The sequence below is a fragment of the Triturus cristatus genome, chromosome 4_1 (genome assembly GCF_964204655.1).
Source record: "Triturus cristatus chromosome 4_1, aTriCri1.1, whole genome shotgun sequence".
In the NCBI taxonomy this organism is placed as follows: Eukaryota; Metazoa; Chordata; class Amphibia; order Caudata; family Salamandridae; genus Triturus; species Triturus cristatus.
In genome coordinates, this window is record NC_140585.1 from 309,394,465 (window position 1) to 309,412,979 (window position 18,515).

Consider the following 18,515-nt stretch of genomic DNA (forward strand, 5'->3'; position numbering starts at 1 on the left):
ATAGTATGTGTTGGACCTGTCAGCCTTAGGGTGGTCTCCCCCTACATTTTTGCCCTTTTGCCTCCCATTTGTACCGTACCTTTTTGTTGGACTTCGGCCTCTGGGTGCCTCACCACTGCTAAACAGTGCTGAGGTGCAGGTGCTCTCCCCTAAAACATTGTGACGCTGGCATATCTGCCACAAGCCCCTGCTACTGCAGTGGGGCTTAACCCTCCATAGGCTAACATTGGGAACCCCCTTATGGGATAATTTCTAACAGGGATCTAATAAGTCAGTCATGTTTGGTCTTGTTGGACTCGGGGCGGGGAACCCTTTCCAATGATATATGGGGTTTGGGCCCTACTACTTTAGAAATCCCACTTTTAGAAAGTGGACATTTTCCTGCCTACACTTAGTCTGGGCACTGTAGACTCCCCCCTCCCCTCTGCATACTGATAGCCTGCCTGGGTTGGGAGGTGGGAGTGGTGATTCACACCTTCTCCCCTTGGATGGGCTGTGACCGGCTGCCCACTGTAGCCTTAACGGCCCTGTCTTTCGTCACTGTGACAGCCAAGTCAGGGAAGGCAGGGAACATCCCAGAACTCCCTGGACTCTTCCAGAAGCCCCTTCCCCCAGACCATTCCAGAGACTTCTGCACCCTTCTAGTAACTGGACTGTAGGGTATATAAGGGAGGGTCCTGGCCTCACATCTTTGTTACACCACTGGACTAAGGAGAAACAATGCTGGAGTAAAGCCTGCAGCGCCAGGAGGATTGCCACTTGCTTGGAGGCTGACTGCTCCCAGGAACTGCTGCCCCAACTAGCTGAGCTGCCCTGCTGCCTGCTGATCTTGCATTGCCAGAAAGACAATAGAACAAAATAACAGCACCAGGGTGTCTCCACCAAGAAGACTAACTGATCCCCTGGACACTGGGATCACAAGACCAGCAAGGAAACTACAAGGACTGCCTCTGCAACGCTGCGCACGGGGAGCTGCCTTTGCCCCAAGGGGACTACAACGTTCTATTGTCCCTATAAACTGCCTCTGTAATGCTAGGTGCCAGGACCTACAACCACCCGAGGACCGGCCCTGCTTAAAGAGGACTTTGTATGCGACATCGTGACCACGCAGCGTGTCTGAGGCTGGGCTTAAACGTGGGACTTCCACCGTGACCAAAACTGCTCCCAAAATCACTGTCGCGGCCCAGGACCTTAATGCACTGTGTAGCGCTGTGACGGGGAGCGCTGCAGAGTCAAGATGCTGCTGAAATTACCCCCGAAGTCACCCCCGCCGGCCCGGAGTGAGAGCATTATTTAAAATTACCCCCGGGGGGCTGAGAGCAAGTGCCTGCACCCCACTGAGGATCAGACATAACCAGCAACTGCCATCGTGAGGAATTGTCCCCGAGTGAAAGCAATCAATCAATCAACAAAGCTTTATTTCGCTATTTGATATCATAAAAGCACATTTATACATTAAAACACGATTCATAAAAAATACATTAAGAGAAAAAGTCATGTACAGACTTTTTGTTACAATAAATAATTTAAAACAGTGTATTAAACTTTAACAGCTTTGTGAATAATAAAAAACATTTAATACAAATACATCATATAGCCTTCCGCCTAATCAACCATGCCCAACTTAGAAATTTAGCCACCCCACACACTAAGGTTGTACTAACGTCAGCCTTGAGTATTCTAAGTGCAAAAGAGTGGTCCCTAGTTCCAAGCTGCAGGCACACAGGTTTTAACTATTTCAGTCTAGGTTTCGAATAGGCTGGGCATACAAAGAGAAGGTGGAGAATGTTTTCAGTAGCACCTAAGCAGTTTGGGCAATCCACGGGGGATTGATGCGGGGGCATCCACTTGCTGGAACGATCACGAAGAGGAAGAGTGCCCATCCTAAACTGAATGAAGAGGGATCTATCCCTAGGCTTCATGATAAAGTCTAGATAGGGCTCCAGGCGGGGCATAGACTTATGCTGCCGAAATGCCTCAGTCAAACTGCCTTGGTTAGGGTCCCTCTGCTCTTGGTTGTCAACCCATGCCCAAAAGGCTCTCTTAATTTCTGCCTTAGATAACAGTGCCCCATACTCCCAAGCAGTTACAAGGCCTATTGCCAAAAGAAGCTTCTTTATATTAGCTAGCCATCCAATTTTATAAGCTCCTTGAAGATTCATAACCTCTCTTAAGCCATCAGCGTACCTAGAAATCTCTGGAGTACGCCATAACCGCGCCCAAAATAAGAGAGGACGCAGAGTGACTAAATCTTTAATAGAGCGCCGACCCAAATCGCTCAAGAGTGGCTTAGTTGGGGTGCCCCTCGGGAGGGATACATGCTCCCTAAAGAACTTATTTTCTGAGGAGACACGAGCACGTCTACACAGCCAAAGCCCCAAAGTTCTGCACCATAAAGGGCACAGCCGATAGCTTTTGCAGCGTAGATTTCCAAAGCAGGAGCAATGGGCTTAGTAGTAGAGGCACGATGTTCCCTCCCTAGTACTCCTACTAACTGCTTTTAATTTAACGCCATTTTATCAATGTGAGCCTGCCATTTAAACTTGTCGGAAATTCTGATCCCCAAATAGTCAAACTCTTTGATGCGCTCTAATGGCATCCCGTCAAGAAACAAGGTAGAACTGGACGCTCTACTCGGGTTAAAGTAAAGAAGCTTAGTTTTGGAAGTATTAATGGCTAGGCCCCTCAGCTTACAAAACAAACAGAAGCGATCCAACAGCTTCTGTAGTCCTGTCGGAGTTTTCGATACTAACAACGTATCGTCTGCAAAAAGTAATACAGGGACTTTATCACCCGCCAGGACCGGGGCGTCGGCATTGACTTCAAGCAAAAAAGAAACTACACCGTTCACAAAAAGCGTGAAGAGTGTGGGAGCCAATACACATCCTTGGCAGACCCCTCTGTTCACAGGGATTTTATCAGTTTTTTGCTCCTGCGACCCCCATCTGATGCGGGCATAATTACCATCATGCATACGGACCAAGAGATTCAAAATGGGCGGAGGAATCTCCATCTCCTGCAAGACCAGACAAAGGCGGTCACGGGGGACCAAGTCAAAGGCGGTCTTCAGGTCAATGAATGCCAAGTAAAGACCGCCCCTGGCAATGGTAACCACCTTCCAATGTAAAAACGCCAGCATAAATGCCTGATCGATCGTGCTTGTACAGGCCCTAAAGCCCGCCTGGAACTGTGAGATAATATTATTTTCATCCGCCCATGAGAGGACCCTCTCCAGGAGAACCCTGCCAACCAACTTCTGTCCAGCGTCTATAAGACTAATTGGGCGGTAGTTGGCAGGGTCCCCCCTGGGACCCCTCTTATAAATAGGAATTACTTCGGCCCCCTTCCAAGAATTCGGGACCGGTGAGCCTTCCAGCAGAGCTTTAATAAAAATCACAAAGTAAGCGGCCCATCTCTCAGTGTTTGCTTTAAATAGGTCGCCCGGAATTCCATCTTGTCCCGGGGCCTTAGCGGGTACAATCTTATTTATAGCGGCCTCCACCTCTTTCTTCTCTATCCTATCAAATAAAACCTGAACAGGATCAGTGGCTGTGGTTTCACTTGGAGGCCCTAGGCCGCCTAGTTGCTCATCCCTTACATACAGTTTGCTAAAATGCTCAGACCACTCCCTATCCGTTATATGATTAGGAATTTGATCCAAATCACGACCATTGGATCTTCTCACTAAAGTCCAAAAAAGCTTGCCGTTCTTAGACTGGCTCGCAATTTTTAGACTGTCCCAATGCGATTCTTCCTATTCCCTCTTTGCATCTACAATGGCCTGCCTGTATTGTAGTCTTGCCAACCGGACGTCACCCTGGTTGTTAGATTTAATAGCAAGGACCAAACTGGCTTTTTTCAGTCTACAGTTTCTATTAAACCACTTCTGTGCAGCCTTAGCACTCATCGGGCGCTTTTTGCTGGGGTCTAAAAACAGGCTACCAATCAAATCTATAGTATCCGCATAAATTGTTACTGCAGCAACGGGGGCAGCCCTATCCTTACATGCTGCAGAGAGTCTAAGAGTCTGATCACTAAGAATTTCTTCTAGGTTACTTAATCTTAGTTCATTCAAAATGAACTTAGGCCATTTGAGGAACCTATTACAATTAGATGGTAAGACTGTCTTAGTTAGCATTCTCAATCCAATGATAGAGGTGTGCTCCTTTCTATGCCACATTTCCAACATTGTAAGAGACAGGGGGTTATGATCACTATTTACTGATGGTATAATGACCATATCATCCACAAACTTCCATGCCCTCCTGTCAACCAGTATATAGTCGATTCGACTTTGACAGGGGACCCTGTTGTATGTAGTTGCTCCCATTACATCAGAAATCGTGCGCCCATTTACAACTCTTAGCCCAAATTCTAGCATTAGAGCATTGAATTGGATGACAACCGGTGACCATCTCTTCACTGGCTTAAGCGACAGAGAGGGGATGCCCCATCTGGCATCCTCATCATAAATTTCCAGGATGTCATCTGCTGCTAGAGGCTCAAATGAGCAATTGAGGTCGCCGGCGACCAGAATAAAGGAGTCAGAAGGACAGGAAAGGAGCATATCAGAGAGAACAGAAATGGTAGAGGATTTTACCCCCCGTGGGTGCCTCTAGCATATATGTTAAAGAGTTCCCAGGTATTATTACTCTTCGTAGCCTTAAGAGAAAGTCTCATTACATCTAGTGTAGGACAAGAATGGTGGGTAATCTTAAGATTGAGCTCTACCCTAACCCATACCATAAGCCCTCCAGATGGACGACCTCGACCTACCGAAGTAGCTGGTACATAGAAACAGGAAAAACCAGGCTTATACAGCGGTTCGGGGCTCCAGGTTTCCTGAAATAAACACAGGTCATACCCATCAATAAAATCACTCCAGTCCTGTAAAGAAAGCTTATTTCGTAGGCCCGCCACATTCCACGAAACAATCTTAAAATGACTGGAAAGACCATCACAGGAGGTTAAGGCACCTGGAGAATGATCCAAGTGTCGGCCAGCAATGTTAATAACCCTCTGTGATACACTGGCAGGAATTAGTAATTCAGGACCCAGAAACTGGAGTGGTACAAAAGGACTAGAAGTACTGCTGCCTAAGGGGAACAAGGGACTAGTCGGTACTCCTACTCTATCCTGGAGTCAATCGACAGCCTCCAAACTGCTGAAACGATTTTGAATGGGGGTACGATCTAAGGATGATAAAGGCCTATGCCAACCCCCTTGCGACAGCCCCCTCCCATTCCGCTGTACTAATGTCCACCCATCCGCTAAAGATGTAAAGTGACCTGGAGGATAAAAGTAGGTCAATGGAAGAGAGCGTATAGTTACTCCTAAGCTAGGGTGTCTCCAGTTACAAATATGCTCAACTATTTTGGGGTCGTTGAAGTTGATCAGAATGCAATCCCCCCTTATGTTCTTGGCCAGGTGGCCTACCCATGGCACCCTCCTAACCATAAGTATTTTACACACTATGTGTAGTGGCAATGGTCTGTTTTTATTTAACCAATGGACAACCCTGTTCCTCAAAGTTATGGTAGATTCAACTTCAGTCTTACCCAATTCAGGGACCCCTGCTAGAATTACCACAAACGGACAGACTTCCGGGGGTAAATTTAGGATATTTTTCCCCCTAGGAACCTGGGCTATGGAGACCCCACCACCCTCACTAAACTGAGGTGTATTATACTGGCAAGATTTACTGTCAGCAGCCGCAGCTATGCCCTTATTGGCTTCAACTAGGACCTGATGATCTGTAGTCAGTGCTGAGGGGTCTTTCGGGACAACCGGGACTTTTTCTCCTCTGACTTTATCCAGTGGTTGGGAAACCCTGGAATGAGCATCCTTCTTTAAGGAGTCAATGATTCCCACAAAGTCATGCTCAATCCGTATTAGGTGCTGTTCAATCTTACTTAATCTATCCTCCACTGGACGAAGGAGAAGTCTAAGTATATCACATAAATTGGTCAGCTCGGGAGCCATCCCCTCTGCCCTGTCAGCTTGGTTGGTCCCCCCGCTTGCAGCCTGATATACCGTTCTGGTGGGTGATGGGTCAACTAAAGATGCAACTATATTTGCTGTAGCATCCATATCGGGCTGCTCCGATATAACAGGGATTGGTCTAGAGTTTCTAGTGTGTCTCGTGGCTTTCTTTTTCTTCCCGCCATTGTTATTCTTCCCACCATTTTTATTAGACAGCCCTTGCTTATACTTAGGAATAGCCTCTGGGTGTCTCTCCCGCAGTTGCCTGGTGTTATTCTCTATTACTAAGCTGGGGACAGGCGGCAACATATGGGGAGATGTCAGTAACGAGTCGGAAGCCGTGGACTGTTCTCCCGAGGAGACATTAGTTATACCACAGGGTAATAAATGTGTAATCGGGGATTCTAAAATTGGTAATACAACAGTACCACTATTTTGGCCTTGCTGGGCAGGAGACCGCACATTAGCAATGTGCCCCATTGAAGACCTCCTGGCCATCGCAAGGTCCTGGGAAACTCGACGTTCTATTATCGTAATCTCCTGATCTATAACACTATTTACCCTGGTAATGAACTGGTCCATAGTTCCTGTGAGGTTAGCATTGACCACGCTACCTCTGGCCTCTTTTGGTGGCATGACAAGACCGGTAAGTCAATAAGAAGAATCGGATGCAGTACACTCACACGTCGAACCCCCAGGCAGGATAAAAGGGGGGTGGCCCGTCCCGTCCTTGCACGGTCTTGAACAGGCTTAAATGGGCCCGCCCTTGGCCCGGGCTTAGCCCGGCGCTCGCCCGCGCGTGTCCCGCGTTGCGGGAGGCGCGAGGTGTTCAAGTACAAGCCCCGGGGTCAGAGGGCGGGACCTCCGTATCTGACGCTGCCCCTCAGGCTCCTGGGGCTTGTGGTTGTTTGTCCCTGTAGCCCTGTGTCCGTACTGCTCCCAAAGGCTGGTGATGCGTCTCCCGAGGAGTGGGAGGCACGAGGTGCTCAAGTACGAGCCCCGGGGTCAGAAGGCGGGACCTCCGTATCTGACGCTGCCCCTCAGGCTCCTGGGGCTTGTGGTTGTTTGCCCTGTAGCCCTGTGTCCGTACTGCTCCCAAAGGATGGCGATGCGTCTCCGAGTGAAAGCGCATCAGAGACGCTTTTAAAAATCCCCGAGAATCACCACCGTGGGCCCGGGAGCCTCGGGAATCCCATGCGCAGCTCCTCTGATATCAGAGAGGAGCCGCGCTGGGATTGGTGTCAGCGTGGAGCGTTGCCCGGCAACAAGGTGCTCATCCCAGAGCGAGGCCGCCCTCGGAGTACGGAAGGGCTGCCTGCTCGCAACCGGGTGACACCAGCAATAGCCTCGGACCAGCGGCAGATTCCACTTCCCAGGTAATGCTTGTGGTTGTGCGCTCCGGGAGGCTGTGGGCGGCCGTGCTGAAAGGGGGCCTGCTGGGGATCGTTGCATTCGGCTCCGCTCAAAACTGTCGCCTGCCCAACCCCTGCACCATGCAATCCTGCGGGCTCTAGTGCTACCCCGCTGAGGAACTAAGCTTACGTGTGTCTCTATCGGGACTACCCGGGAATGTGTATTCATGCCTTTGGTAAACGGGGCTGACTGACGGGACATTTCCCTTCCAGGGACTGTGTACTTTGGCGGGGAAACAGGAAGCCTCCTTTTTGGGCTCATGGCAGAGACTGTGCAAGCTGCTGGGGACTATTCCGCTTCCTAACTGCGGGCTGGCCTTCGGAACTGGCTCACCTCAGCCCGTGGCGGCATTTACTCCGTTGCAGGCCGGGCCAGTGTCTGGGACTTGCTTTGCTCTGGGAACTTCACTGAATCCAAGCGTTGCTGTATTCCTCCTTGTGGGAGCCCAAACAGTTCCCAGCACTGGTTGCCTTAAATCTGGTCCCAATGAAGGACAGTCTGTGCTAACAAAAGGGACTCGGGCTCAGAAATATTGCGAACAGTGTGTAACCTCCTACATTTGGGAACTGGTTTTGTTTCGTTGTCCCAGTACTTCCCATCTAAGAGACAGCTACTACCAGGTATTGGTGGCAATCTCCTCAGAGACATTACCCATTGGAAACGTTATTACTGTCCATGAATATGCGTGCAATATGTTTGGATCTTGCACAACTTTTAGATAAAGATAGATTTGTTTTTGTATAAAAACTGGTGTGCTGTCCCTTTTTGTGAGTGCTTTTACTGTGTCACTGTCACTGTGTGTTGCACAAATACTTTACACATTGCCTCTTAAGTTACGCCTTCCTGCTCTACGCCAAGCTACCCAGTCGGAAGCGGTGGTCCCTACTTGGACTAGGGTGCATACCCCTGCCAACGATAGACCCCGGTTCTAACAGTATGCATACGAGCACATTGGAAAAGAGAGGAAGCTTTTATGAAGAATAGCTTACATATTTTACAGTATCACATTTGAAGTGGGCATATAGGTCTGTGAAGAGCCGGAATGTATGCTATACTCACGCCCAGGTGCACATTCACATCATAGAGGTAGTCAGTCATACACAGAGGAACGCTTGACAAGTTATAAGTGTACGAGCATCATCCTTAATATTGCAGATGCTTATTTATGGACACAATTGTCACCCACATACACGCATGTAATAACATGCACACGTGCTCCAATATCTATCCACGCCATGTAAGAAGCCCTCAGGGCCCACTGCTGTTCTCAGAGGAACCTGGGCCTGCGAGAGAACCCCTGGACTCAGATTCCGTTCAGGGCAAAATATTGCTCGGTGCACTCGCTCTCGAAGGCCTGAAGGAAGAGCTCGTGGTCGGCTTGAAGCTGCTCCATCTTCGGCTTCTTCACCGGCAGCACCGTGGCAGAGGCAGCGACCACGGGAAGTTACCGGACCCACTGCTCGATTTACTGCCCAAGGAAGACCCGCCGCTAAATCCTCCAGAACCGGGACCCAAGCCGCTGCTGCCATGCTTATGAGGTGCCATCCGCCCCTCCGCCTCTGTAACCCGCGACCAGGGATGCCATAGAAATGTGCTAAATCTATTTTCCGTGCTTTTATTTAAAAAAATGTAAATATGCAGGATTACAAAAAATCTTTGTAGGTGTACTTAAAAATAAAGGGGCGGTGGTATCAGGAGGGAGGGAGGAGGCCGCTCTTTGTCCAAGACTATATTAAATAAAATAAATTCTACATATAGCAGAAACCCATAAATAGGGAATCAAAGGCGTTTACGCCCGGATCCATCAGGCAAAACTCCATGCGAGAACCCCCCCACCTCACTGCAAAGACAACACACACCAGTCTCTTTGGGCGGCTCCCCCTCCCATCCGCCCACCTTCGGCCCACACCGCCCCCTCGTGTTGACGCTAGGCAATCCGGCGATAGAGCTGTCGGATGCTCTCAATCCATTGGCTAAAGTCACCATCACGCTGACGAGCCGCTTCTGGGAAGTTTGCGCTCCTTTCCCCTTCTTTGAAATGAATTCGCGGGAAACGGTATCTGCCAAGGTGCATTCTGGGCATCCGTAAACCGAACATAGTTTCTCTTCATTTACGTCTCCTTCGATAACAATCAGTACTGCTCTGATAGTGCGCTGCTGTAATTGATTGATGTATTTTTTAATTTGCATCAAAGTCCAAGTTTGCATTTTTGTGGCGAAAGGTTTGAGTTGTACAGCAGTATCCGGAAAAGTATGTTTCTTTGTTCGCAGAGTCATGAAGGATGGCTACAAACCCAACAAGCGAGAGCGGCAAGCACTGACGAGGAGAGGAGGAGGCAGCAGGGGGAGGGGAGAGAGGAGGGGGCCTGTAATTGTTTCCCTTGCGGTAGCGAGCAGGAACCATATGGTTTCAAAGCTCGCTCCTGCAAGTGAATCGCCAAACGTGCACGTGTTGCCATTGAAAGCAATGCAACGCGTGCACGTTTTTGGGGCCAAACCTGAATCGTTTACAAGAGGTATTTTTCCTATCCAGCGTATGCGCGCTGCGTAGGCGAGACCTAATTATTGTCACAAGCAGTGCTGTTGATCTTGGAACCACTGGAATTATGGGTTATGTTTAGTAAATCAAAAAGTTTGTATGGCACATTCACCACTCGGTTATCAGCTAAACCATCACCAATAGGCTGTCTCTCAGGTTCAACCGAAGCACAGTACAACTGTAAAACATGCCTAAAGTATACAGCTGCAGGTGGAATCTTAGGACTGTCAATTGAGACACTGGCTGTTTGTTCACTTTTCCATCAATCCGCCTATCAATCTAGTCATATTTCTTTTTACAGCACTTTGTCCAAAGAGGATTTCCAGCCCCTCTAAGTGTAAGAGCTGAAGCCACCCCTACTTGGAAAACACTACATCACGATGAAGGAACAGCCCATTTCCACTATTACAACCCAGTTTCCTCTTCAATTACTCACTGATTGTATCTTCAATCCTTGAACATACACGGATTGTGTCTTCAAACTTTACTGTAACCAGCGTAGGCAAAGCCAATAGGTTTCACCTATGTGAATGCTATTGGCTTTGCCAATTTTGTTTAGCCATGTTGTACAGCAAAGTAGAGTGGAGGGGAGTACAGTAGAGTGAAGTGGAGTGGCATGTGTAGAGTGGTGTGGAGTAGAGTGGCGCAAAGTGCAGTGGTGTAGAGTGGCCTGGCATAGAGTAGAGTGACGTATAGTGTAGTGTACCAGGTTTGAGTGGAGTGGCATGTAGTGGTGCAGAGTAGAGTGGAGTGACATGGTGTTGAGTGGAGTAGACTGACGTAGAGTGGAGTAAGCTAGCATACAGCAGAGTGCCATAGACTGGAACAGAATGTCTTGGAGTGGGGCAGAGTAGTGTGGTATGGATTGAAGTAGCGTAGAGTGAAGTGGCATAGAGTAGAGTGCCATAGAGTGGAGTAGAATGACTTGGAGTGATGTAGAGTAGAGTGGCATGGAGCAAAGTAATGTAGAGTGAAATGCTATAGAGTAGAGTGGCATTGAGTGGAGTTGCATATAGTACAGTGGCATAGACTGGATTGGCATTGAGTGGAGTGGTGTACAGTGTAGTGGAGTGGCAAAGCATAGAGTGGAGTGTTGCAGAGTGCAGTGGCATAGAGTACATTGATGTACAGTGCAGTGGTACAGAGTAGAGTAGTGTGGCAAAGAGTGCAGTGGTGGTGCACAGCAGAGTAGAGTATTGTAGAGTGCTGTGGAATAGAGTGCAATGGTGAAGAGTGGAGCGGTGTAGTGCAGAGTTGCGTAGTGTAGAGTGGCATAGAGTAGAGTGGCGTAGAGTGCAAAGGCGTAAAGAGCAGTAGCATGCAGTAGAGTAGAATAGAGTTGAGTGGTGTTGAGTGCAATGGTGTAGAGTGCAGTGGCATAAAGTGGAGTGGTGCAGAGTAGAGTGGCGTAGAGTGCAGTAGTGCAGAATTGAGTAGAGTTGCGTTTAGTGCAGTAGTGCACAGTATAGTAGAGTGGCACAGAGTGCAGCTGTGCACAGTAGAATAAAGTGGTGTAACGTAGAGTGGCATAGAGTGCAGTGGCACAGAGTAGAGTTGTCAAGAGTGCAGTGGCACAGAGTAGAGTGGTCAAGAGTGCAGTGGCACAGAGAAGAGTGGTCAAGAGTGCAGTGGAATAGAGTAGAGAGGTCAAGAGTGCAGTGGCATAGAGTAGAGTGGTCAAGAGTGCAGTGGCACAGAGTAGAGTGGTCAAGAGTGCAGTGGCACAGCGTAGAGTGGTCAAGAGTGCAGTGGCACAGCATAGAGTGGTCAAGAGTGCAGTGGCACAGAGTAGAGTGGTCAAGAGTGCAGTGGCATAGAGTAGAGTGGTCAAGAGTGCAGTGGCACAGAGTAGCAGTGGCACAGAGTAGAGTGGTCAAGAGTGCAGTGGCACAGAGTAGAGTGGTCAAGAGTGCAGTGGCATAGAGTAGAGTGGTCAAGAGTACAGTGGCACAGCGTAGAATGGTCAAAAGTGCAGTGGAATAGAGTAGAGTGGTCAAGAGTGCAGTGGCACAGGGTGGAGTGGCCAAGAGTGCAGTGGCATAGAGTAGAGTGGTCAAGAGTGCAGTGGCACAGAGTAGAGTGGTCAAGAGTGCAGTGGCACAGAGTAGAGTGGTCAAGAGTGCTGTGGCATAGAGTAGAGTGGTCAAGAGTGCAGTGGCATAGAGTAGAGTGGTCAAGAGTGCAGTGACATAGAGTAGAGTGGTCAAGAGTGCTGTGGCATAGAGTAGAGTGGTCAAGAGTGCAGTGGCATAGCGGAGAGTGGTTAAGACTGCAGTGGCACAGAGTAGAGTGGTCAAGAGTGCAGTGGCATAGCGTAGAGTGGTCAAGAGTGCAGTGGCATAGAGTAGAGTGGTCAAGAGTGCAGTGGCATAGAGTAGAGTGGTCAAGAGTGCTGTGGCATAGAGTAGAGTGGTCAAGAGTGCAGTGGCATAGCGTAGAGTGGTTAAGACTGCAGTGGCATAGAGTAGAGTGGTCAAGAGTGCAGTGGCATAGAGTAGAGTGGTCAAGAGTGCAGTGGCACAGAGTAGAGTGGTCAAGAGTGCAGTGGCACAGAGTAGAGTGGTCAAAAGTGCAGTAGCCGCATACTATAGGATTGCTCTTCATGCGACAGAGAACTCTCAGTGGATTTGGATTCATATGTGTTACTAGACTGCCAGTTTACAGGTTTCTTCAAGAGCACAGTGCCAAGCTTGCAGTCCTGAAGAAGTCGTGAGGCACTCCCTTCTATCACGAAACACCTGTTGGCTGGCTATAAAAGCAAAGGAAGAAGCCAATGGGCAGAAAATAAAAATAAACCTTTTTAATTGTGATTTTCCATTCTCTGCAACTGTACTGATTATTGTAATATTGTGGACTGATTTCAATTACATTCATGCACACACTGTACTCTCAATCTGAGCCATGCTGTGAACGTCTGCATTTATTTCATCCCCTGGTTCTGCATACATGTTTTATTCATGGCACTGTGCACATCTGTTGCACCACTGTCACAATTTACTTGCACTGCGCTATGTTGAAAAATGCGTTACTTGTAAAATAGAAGTAAGCATACAAGGAATAAATGCACAATATACTGGATGGCAAAATGAAGTTAGCCAAGGGAGTTTAATTCTTCTTCCGAGGGAGCCATCGTTGTTGTTTATATCATCATAAGCCAGGTCCACTCTCTGGAAGCCGTCCACGATGCTCAGCTCTGGACCCCATGTCAGCAATCAGAAGACATCCTCCGAAATTGGAAGCAGAGGCAGCCGCCGGCAGGCACCAGTGGCCCACCACTTCCTCCCCTCTCAGGTCTTTTCAGGGTCGACTTTAGAGCTGGTGGCGCCCGGTGCGACAATCATTTTTTGTGCACCCGCGCCCCATGTCCGCCTCCTCACATTCTCTCAGTACCACCAGCAAAAGTGCACCTCATCTCTATAATCATAAGCTACTGCTAGACACAGCGCCCCTCAATCAGGTCGGCGCCCCCTGCGGCCGCACCAGTCGCGCTGCCCTAAAGCCGGCCGTGGGTCTTTTTATATTCCATGGGAAACCCGCAGACGCTAAAAAGAGGCAGACAGGTGGAATATCCCAAGGGCTGGAGAGCTCGGGGCGCACGGGGGCGTGCACTCGAGTTTTACTTCATGACGCATGCACACTGCGACAGAATCTTCTCCGAGCCCCTGGTGGGACTGGTGCTCATCGAAGAGGCCAGTTTGGAAGAAGCCGGAAAGTCCACCACAGCAGTGCGCGCCCCTCAAGCGCTAGGTTAGTCTATTATCGTGAATGTTGGCGCTTAGAAGGCAATGTAGTAAGATATTATTGTGTATCAGACTACCGAGGGGACGCCCTGACGTCACAGAGACTGGGATGTCACAGAGTTTTGGGGGCCCTTCTTGAAACCTATAATAGCACAGGTGTAAGTAGTGTGCTCTCTGTAGTACTAGGCACAACGCCCCGCACGGACGTCGCAGAGTAAAGTTGATAGCAAAAGAGCTGCATGTGCTTGTCACACCACAGTGCACCTGATTAAACAGACACTAAAGGGCAGATTTCCAAGGCCCTTGCGCCACTTTTGCGTCACTTTTCCCATGTTAAAAATATAGAAGCGTCTCCCGCCCCCTCGCCCTCTGAATGCCAGGCTCTCGTTCGCGCTTGCTGCCGCTCCCCCCTCGCCCTCTGAATGCCAGGCTCTCTTTCGCGCTTGCTGCAGGTACAGTGTGTGAGCCTGCGATGAACTCTCGCCGCAGCAGTGTGTTTGTACTCTCTGTTCATGGGCCGACGCTGCCTGTCAGAAGACAACGGGGCAATATAAACACTGAGGCTGGAAGCTGCTGAAAGAAGGAAAGCGTACTACACATCTACGCTTTTCCTCTCCGACGCCATTGTGTCCTGATATCACAGCTTTATGTATTACTAAGTGCAAGTCCCTCTGGACTTATGCATTGGACAGACTGCCAGTTAAATATTGCGACAGAGGATTGTATCAAATAACTCTTGTTCTGGTGTTGTCGCCATTGCAAACTACTGGTGAGTAGGTCATGCCAACTGAATCAAGCTGCTAAAAGCCAGCCAGCAAATGTGATTTCACCTGTGCCCTACAATTTTGTAATGTCTCCTTATCTTAATACAAGCTTATATGGTAAAGTTAAAGGTCGTTTGTCGAATGCTATATTTTATTAAACTTAAACTGTTCCGATCATCAAAAAGGAGAACAGTATTATAGGCCTGCATGCGCACACACGTAGAGTACAAGTGATGCAAAATCAGCACCTATTTCAAGCGTCCTTACATCCGATAAAACGGACACCAAGACCTCTGGCAAGGATGGCTGGAGAACACGCTTGAGTGTGAGAGTTTACATTATTACACCCTCTCAATCATTTCTGGACTACCCATGTTCATCTGATAGATCATCCCAGGCACATCTGAACCCTGCCCTCTGGGCTCTCGATGATGAACCTTTCAAGCGTAATGAAAACCCACCATTAAGAAAGAAAAGAATCTGAACAAAACCTACCTCCAGGGGAACCAACTCCCTTGATTGACACCATGCCTTGGAAGCGCTCCAGTGCTTCCTGTGTGCCAGTTGTGCAGAAGCCCTCCTGGAAGACTGGACAGACTACGCTAACTCATCTGAAAGACCCTTCTTTCTTTTTCGGTCCTTCACTTTCAACCTCCATACCCTCAGTCTTTCCAAGGAATCATGATGGTGAGGAGGAAACTGCAGAGGAGATGAGGAGATTGAAGCAGAATCGCCTGCGACACCATCACTGAGATCAGAAGAGGATCCCAGCAAGAGTAGGGGCCATGCCAGAGCAGTCAGAACCACTGAGGCCTTCTGTTCCCTGACCCTGATCAAAAACCCAAGAATCAGGGGAAAAGGAGGAAAGCCATGAAGGAGTCCTTGAGGTCAAGGCCAGGAAGGAGCATCCACTCCCCATGTCCCCTTCTCCTTCATCCTCAACAAAAAAGCATCATAAGGTGACTCTGACGAGGCACACACAAAACAAGCATTGACAATGCAATAGGTCTCGCATTTGCGAGAGTTTGAGCTATTGGCATTGTAAATGACAATGCCTTTTATTTATGTGTTGTTTTTCAAAACAGATAAATAAACGGTATTGTCATTTACATGCCAATAGCTTAAACTCTCGCAAATGCGAGACCCATTGCATTGCAAATGCTTGTTGAACACAGTAACAAAGTGCAAACCCAACTCCTCAAATCAAAAGAGCCAATGGAAAATGAGCAGTTTCAAAAATTTCTAAAAGCTTTTGTCAGCCAGGCACATATTGCAGAGTATATCTTACATTTCACTGCAAGCATCGGGAAGAGCCATATCATAACAAACCACATATTTCTTTGTTAAAAGATGGCCTATGCTGACAGACTATAAAAACACTTTGGCCTCCTGCATCACTGTGCACAATGCATGACTCACTTCAAGCAGGCACACAATGGCATCCAAGGAGAGGGATGTGACGTAACACACTGTAACAGTTTTCAAACTGAATTTTTAAATGCTTTGCAAACTTTCTCCGTCTTTTTCTTCGACTTAGACTGGACTGCTTGAGAAAACCAGAAAAAGTACTTTGCAGAAACTAGTCGAGAAAGATTTTCTCTCAATATATTTAATGCACAAAATAATATAATAGAACCTATCGTGATAATTTGAAACACATATCACATTACTTTGAGTAGGCGCAAGGTCTAAAGTAAGGTCAAAACAGAATGGTCGAACTTTTCCCCTCCTCCCTCTCAATTTTAATATCCTCCCGCTGCATGGTGGAATACACTTGTTTGGCATCTGCCAACATTCTATGTTACTAACTACATATCAGCTTGCAGTAATGCAAAGATTACTTTCAATATTACAGCTGTGTAAAGACCATGAGAGCAATCTCGATAATGCAAACATATTTTTTTACAGCAATATTGTGTCCTTACAATGGTTATTCAAAGAAAACTGCTGCAAATCTCAATTCCTTTAGCTCACAATCCATCCTAATAGTACTGTTCGTAGTCTAATCATCCAGCGCAGGGCTGCCCCCACTGAGACATCTCTTCTCTAGGATCGTCCCATGGTTTGAGGAAAGGTTTGGAGGGAAATATGACAAGTTACTCCATTACTGTGGTGCTGTGACTTGCACAGTTCAAGTTCACCTCTTCAGACAGCTAAACAGGGAACTGTTCTTTAAAGAGAGATTGTAACTTTAAATTAAATTAAATTAAAGGATACCTTCTGCATGGGCGTGTATTAAGTGTGTATTGTCCCACATCCAGCCATGCATCTCCACGGTTTTCTCCTTGTGTACTCGCACTCTTACTCCAAGTATGTTTCCAGCGAGGAGCACGTGCTAATGAGGATGGACTAATGACATCTGAGTCACCGTAATGGTACATTGTTGAGACTTTCGCTGGCGCCCTTATCTCCCGCCCGCCTTCTCAACCGGTTGGGGAAGATGTCCCAGCATAAACAACTGAATGTAAGAGACGCTTATGCGTAACCAGGAAACAACCATAAACAAGCATTTGTAGCACACGGACACCGGGAGATAGGACATGAGAGCAAAGCAAATGAGCAGCCTGATAAGATTTATGGTCCGGAGGGAGATAAGGTATGCGCGGCATGTGGTTGTTGTGAGGGCTTGCAAGAGAGACTCTGGATGCCTGGCTCTGCGAGTTTGGTGCTCAGCCATGGGAAACAAAAGAGAGGAACGGATTAAGGGTGGGTGCCTAGTGGGAGGGTGACTGAGGAAGACGGAGATAACGGTCATATTGTTCTTACCATGCTACTATACGCTATGCAATAAAATGGATTTATACTATGGTACATTTTGTTGCACTGTCTTGTTATCTGCTTGACGTTTGTCAAGTATGCTGTGCCATATTCTGACATAGCATGCTATGTGACATTTTGTTCTGCTGTCTTAAGTAATAGTATTTAAGATGGTTGCACATTTTACATCATGGTTTGTGAGATTTCTACCGAACCACGTTACTTTGAGGTTCAGTGCCCATTCAGACCTTGGCCACTTTGCTCAGACTCTCGCGTTTCCCGTTAGTGAGAACCGTGGCGATGTTGTCAGTTCATTTCTCGCGGGTGGAACAGCCACTAGGTGGCGCCGATAACCAATGCTGACACCCTGGGCTGCTCGAAACACGCATATGTATAACACCGAGTGTAGAGAAACTCAGTCGTGGAGAAGGAATCCCCTGCCCTGGGTGTTTATGAACAGTGTTATTGTGTCAACGTATTTGACGTTTAAAGCCTGCAATAAACAGATTTAAAACAGAGGGAAAACTCCTCTGGCAAATTACAGTGTCCAATGGCATCTGCACAAAAGGACGGGGCACTCTGGGATTTAAAGACGGGGAAGGGAGTAGAAGCGAGTACGAGAATGTTTCTCATCAGCCATTTGCTTGTAATAAGACGCGCTAGTGGAAGGAGTGATTTTACTTCAGAATTACAGTCGGCAGCTCCACCTTTTATCTGCCACGGGAAGTGCAGCTTAAGCTGGAGCCGTAAATCACGGAAGCCGTGTGCCCTGCTCGGTGGGTGCGACCACCGTGCACAAAGGCCGTAGATGTCCCTCGGGCTGGGGGATGCCACGCAGGGTTGGTACAGAGCACTCTGGGCTTTGATGCTGTGCCTGCCAGCCCCCTCACATGTCAGGCCTACTCTGCGGGGGTGAGCCAGCTGCACGGGGCCTGGGGTGTGGGCAAACATATGCTGCATTTGGGAAGGCTAGGCCCCGGCCCGGGGTAGCTTGCTCTGCAAAGGGGGCTGGACTCTGATTATAGGCAAATATGTTTACATTTATTTCCCGCAGACAGGAATGTACACTCGTCCGTCTTTGATGTCCACTGCCAGTGACAGCGCTGTGCTATGTCCTGTTTTACTAGGAAACATTTAGGTCTACAGCTCGAGTAGGGGCATCTAAGTATACGTGAGTGGTTCCGGAGCGAAGATAACAAGCATTGGCAAGGTCAAGTTTCAGATTGCCGATGTCCGACATTTGTGTCTGCCAATGTGCAGTACGCCTCGGCGGGCTTCTCCCTACCTGAGCAGGGAGATGGTGGAAGCCTGCTCCCAGAA

The 18,515-nt window shown here is 48.2% G+C and overlaps 1 long non-coding RNA gene across 1 annotated transcript in view; it reads right to left on the reverse strand.

Annotated features, from left to right (window-relative positions):
- Window positions 1-16,818, reverse strand: part of LOC146854835 (uncharacterized) — a 322,348-nt gene extending 305,530 nt beyond the window's left edge. The window contains exon 1 of the long non-coding RNA XR_014981226.1: window positions 16,656-16,818. This is a non-coding gene — a long non-coding RNA (uncharacterized LOC146854835). The remainder of the gene's footprint in view (window positions 1-16,655) is intronic.
- Between the last annotated feature and the right edge of the window lie 1,697 nt (window positions 16,819-18,515).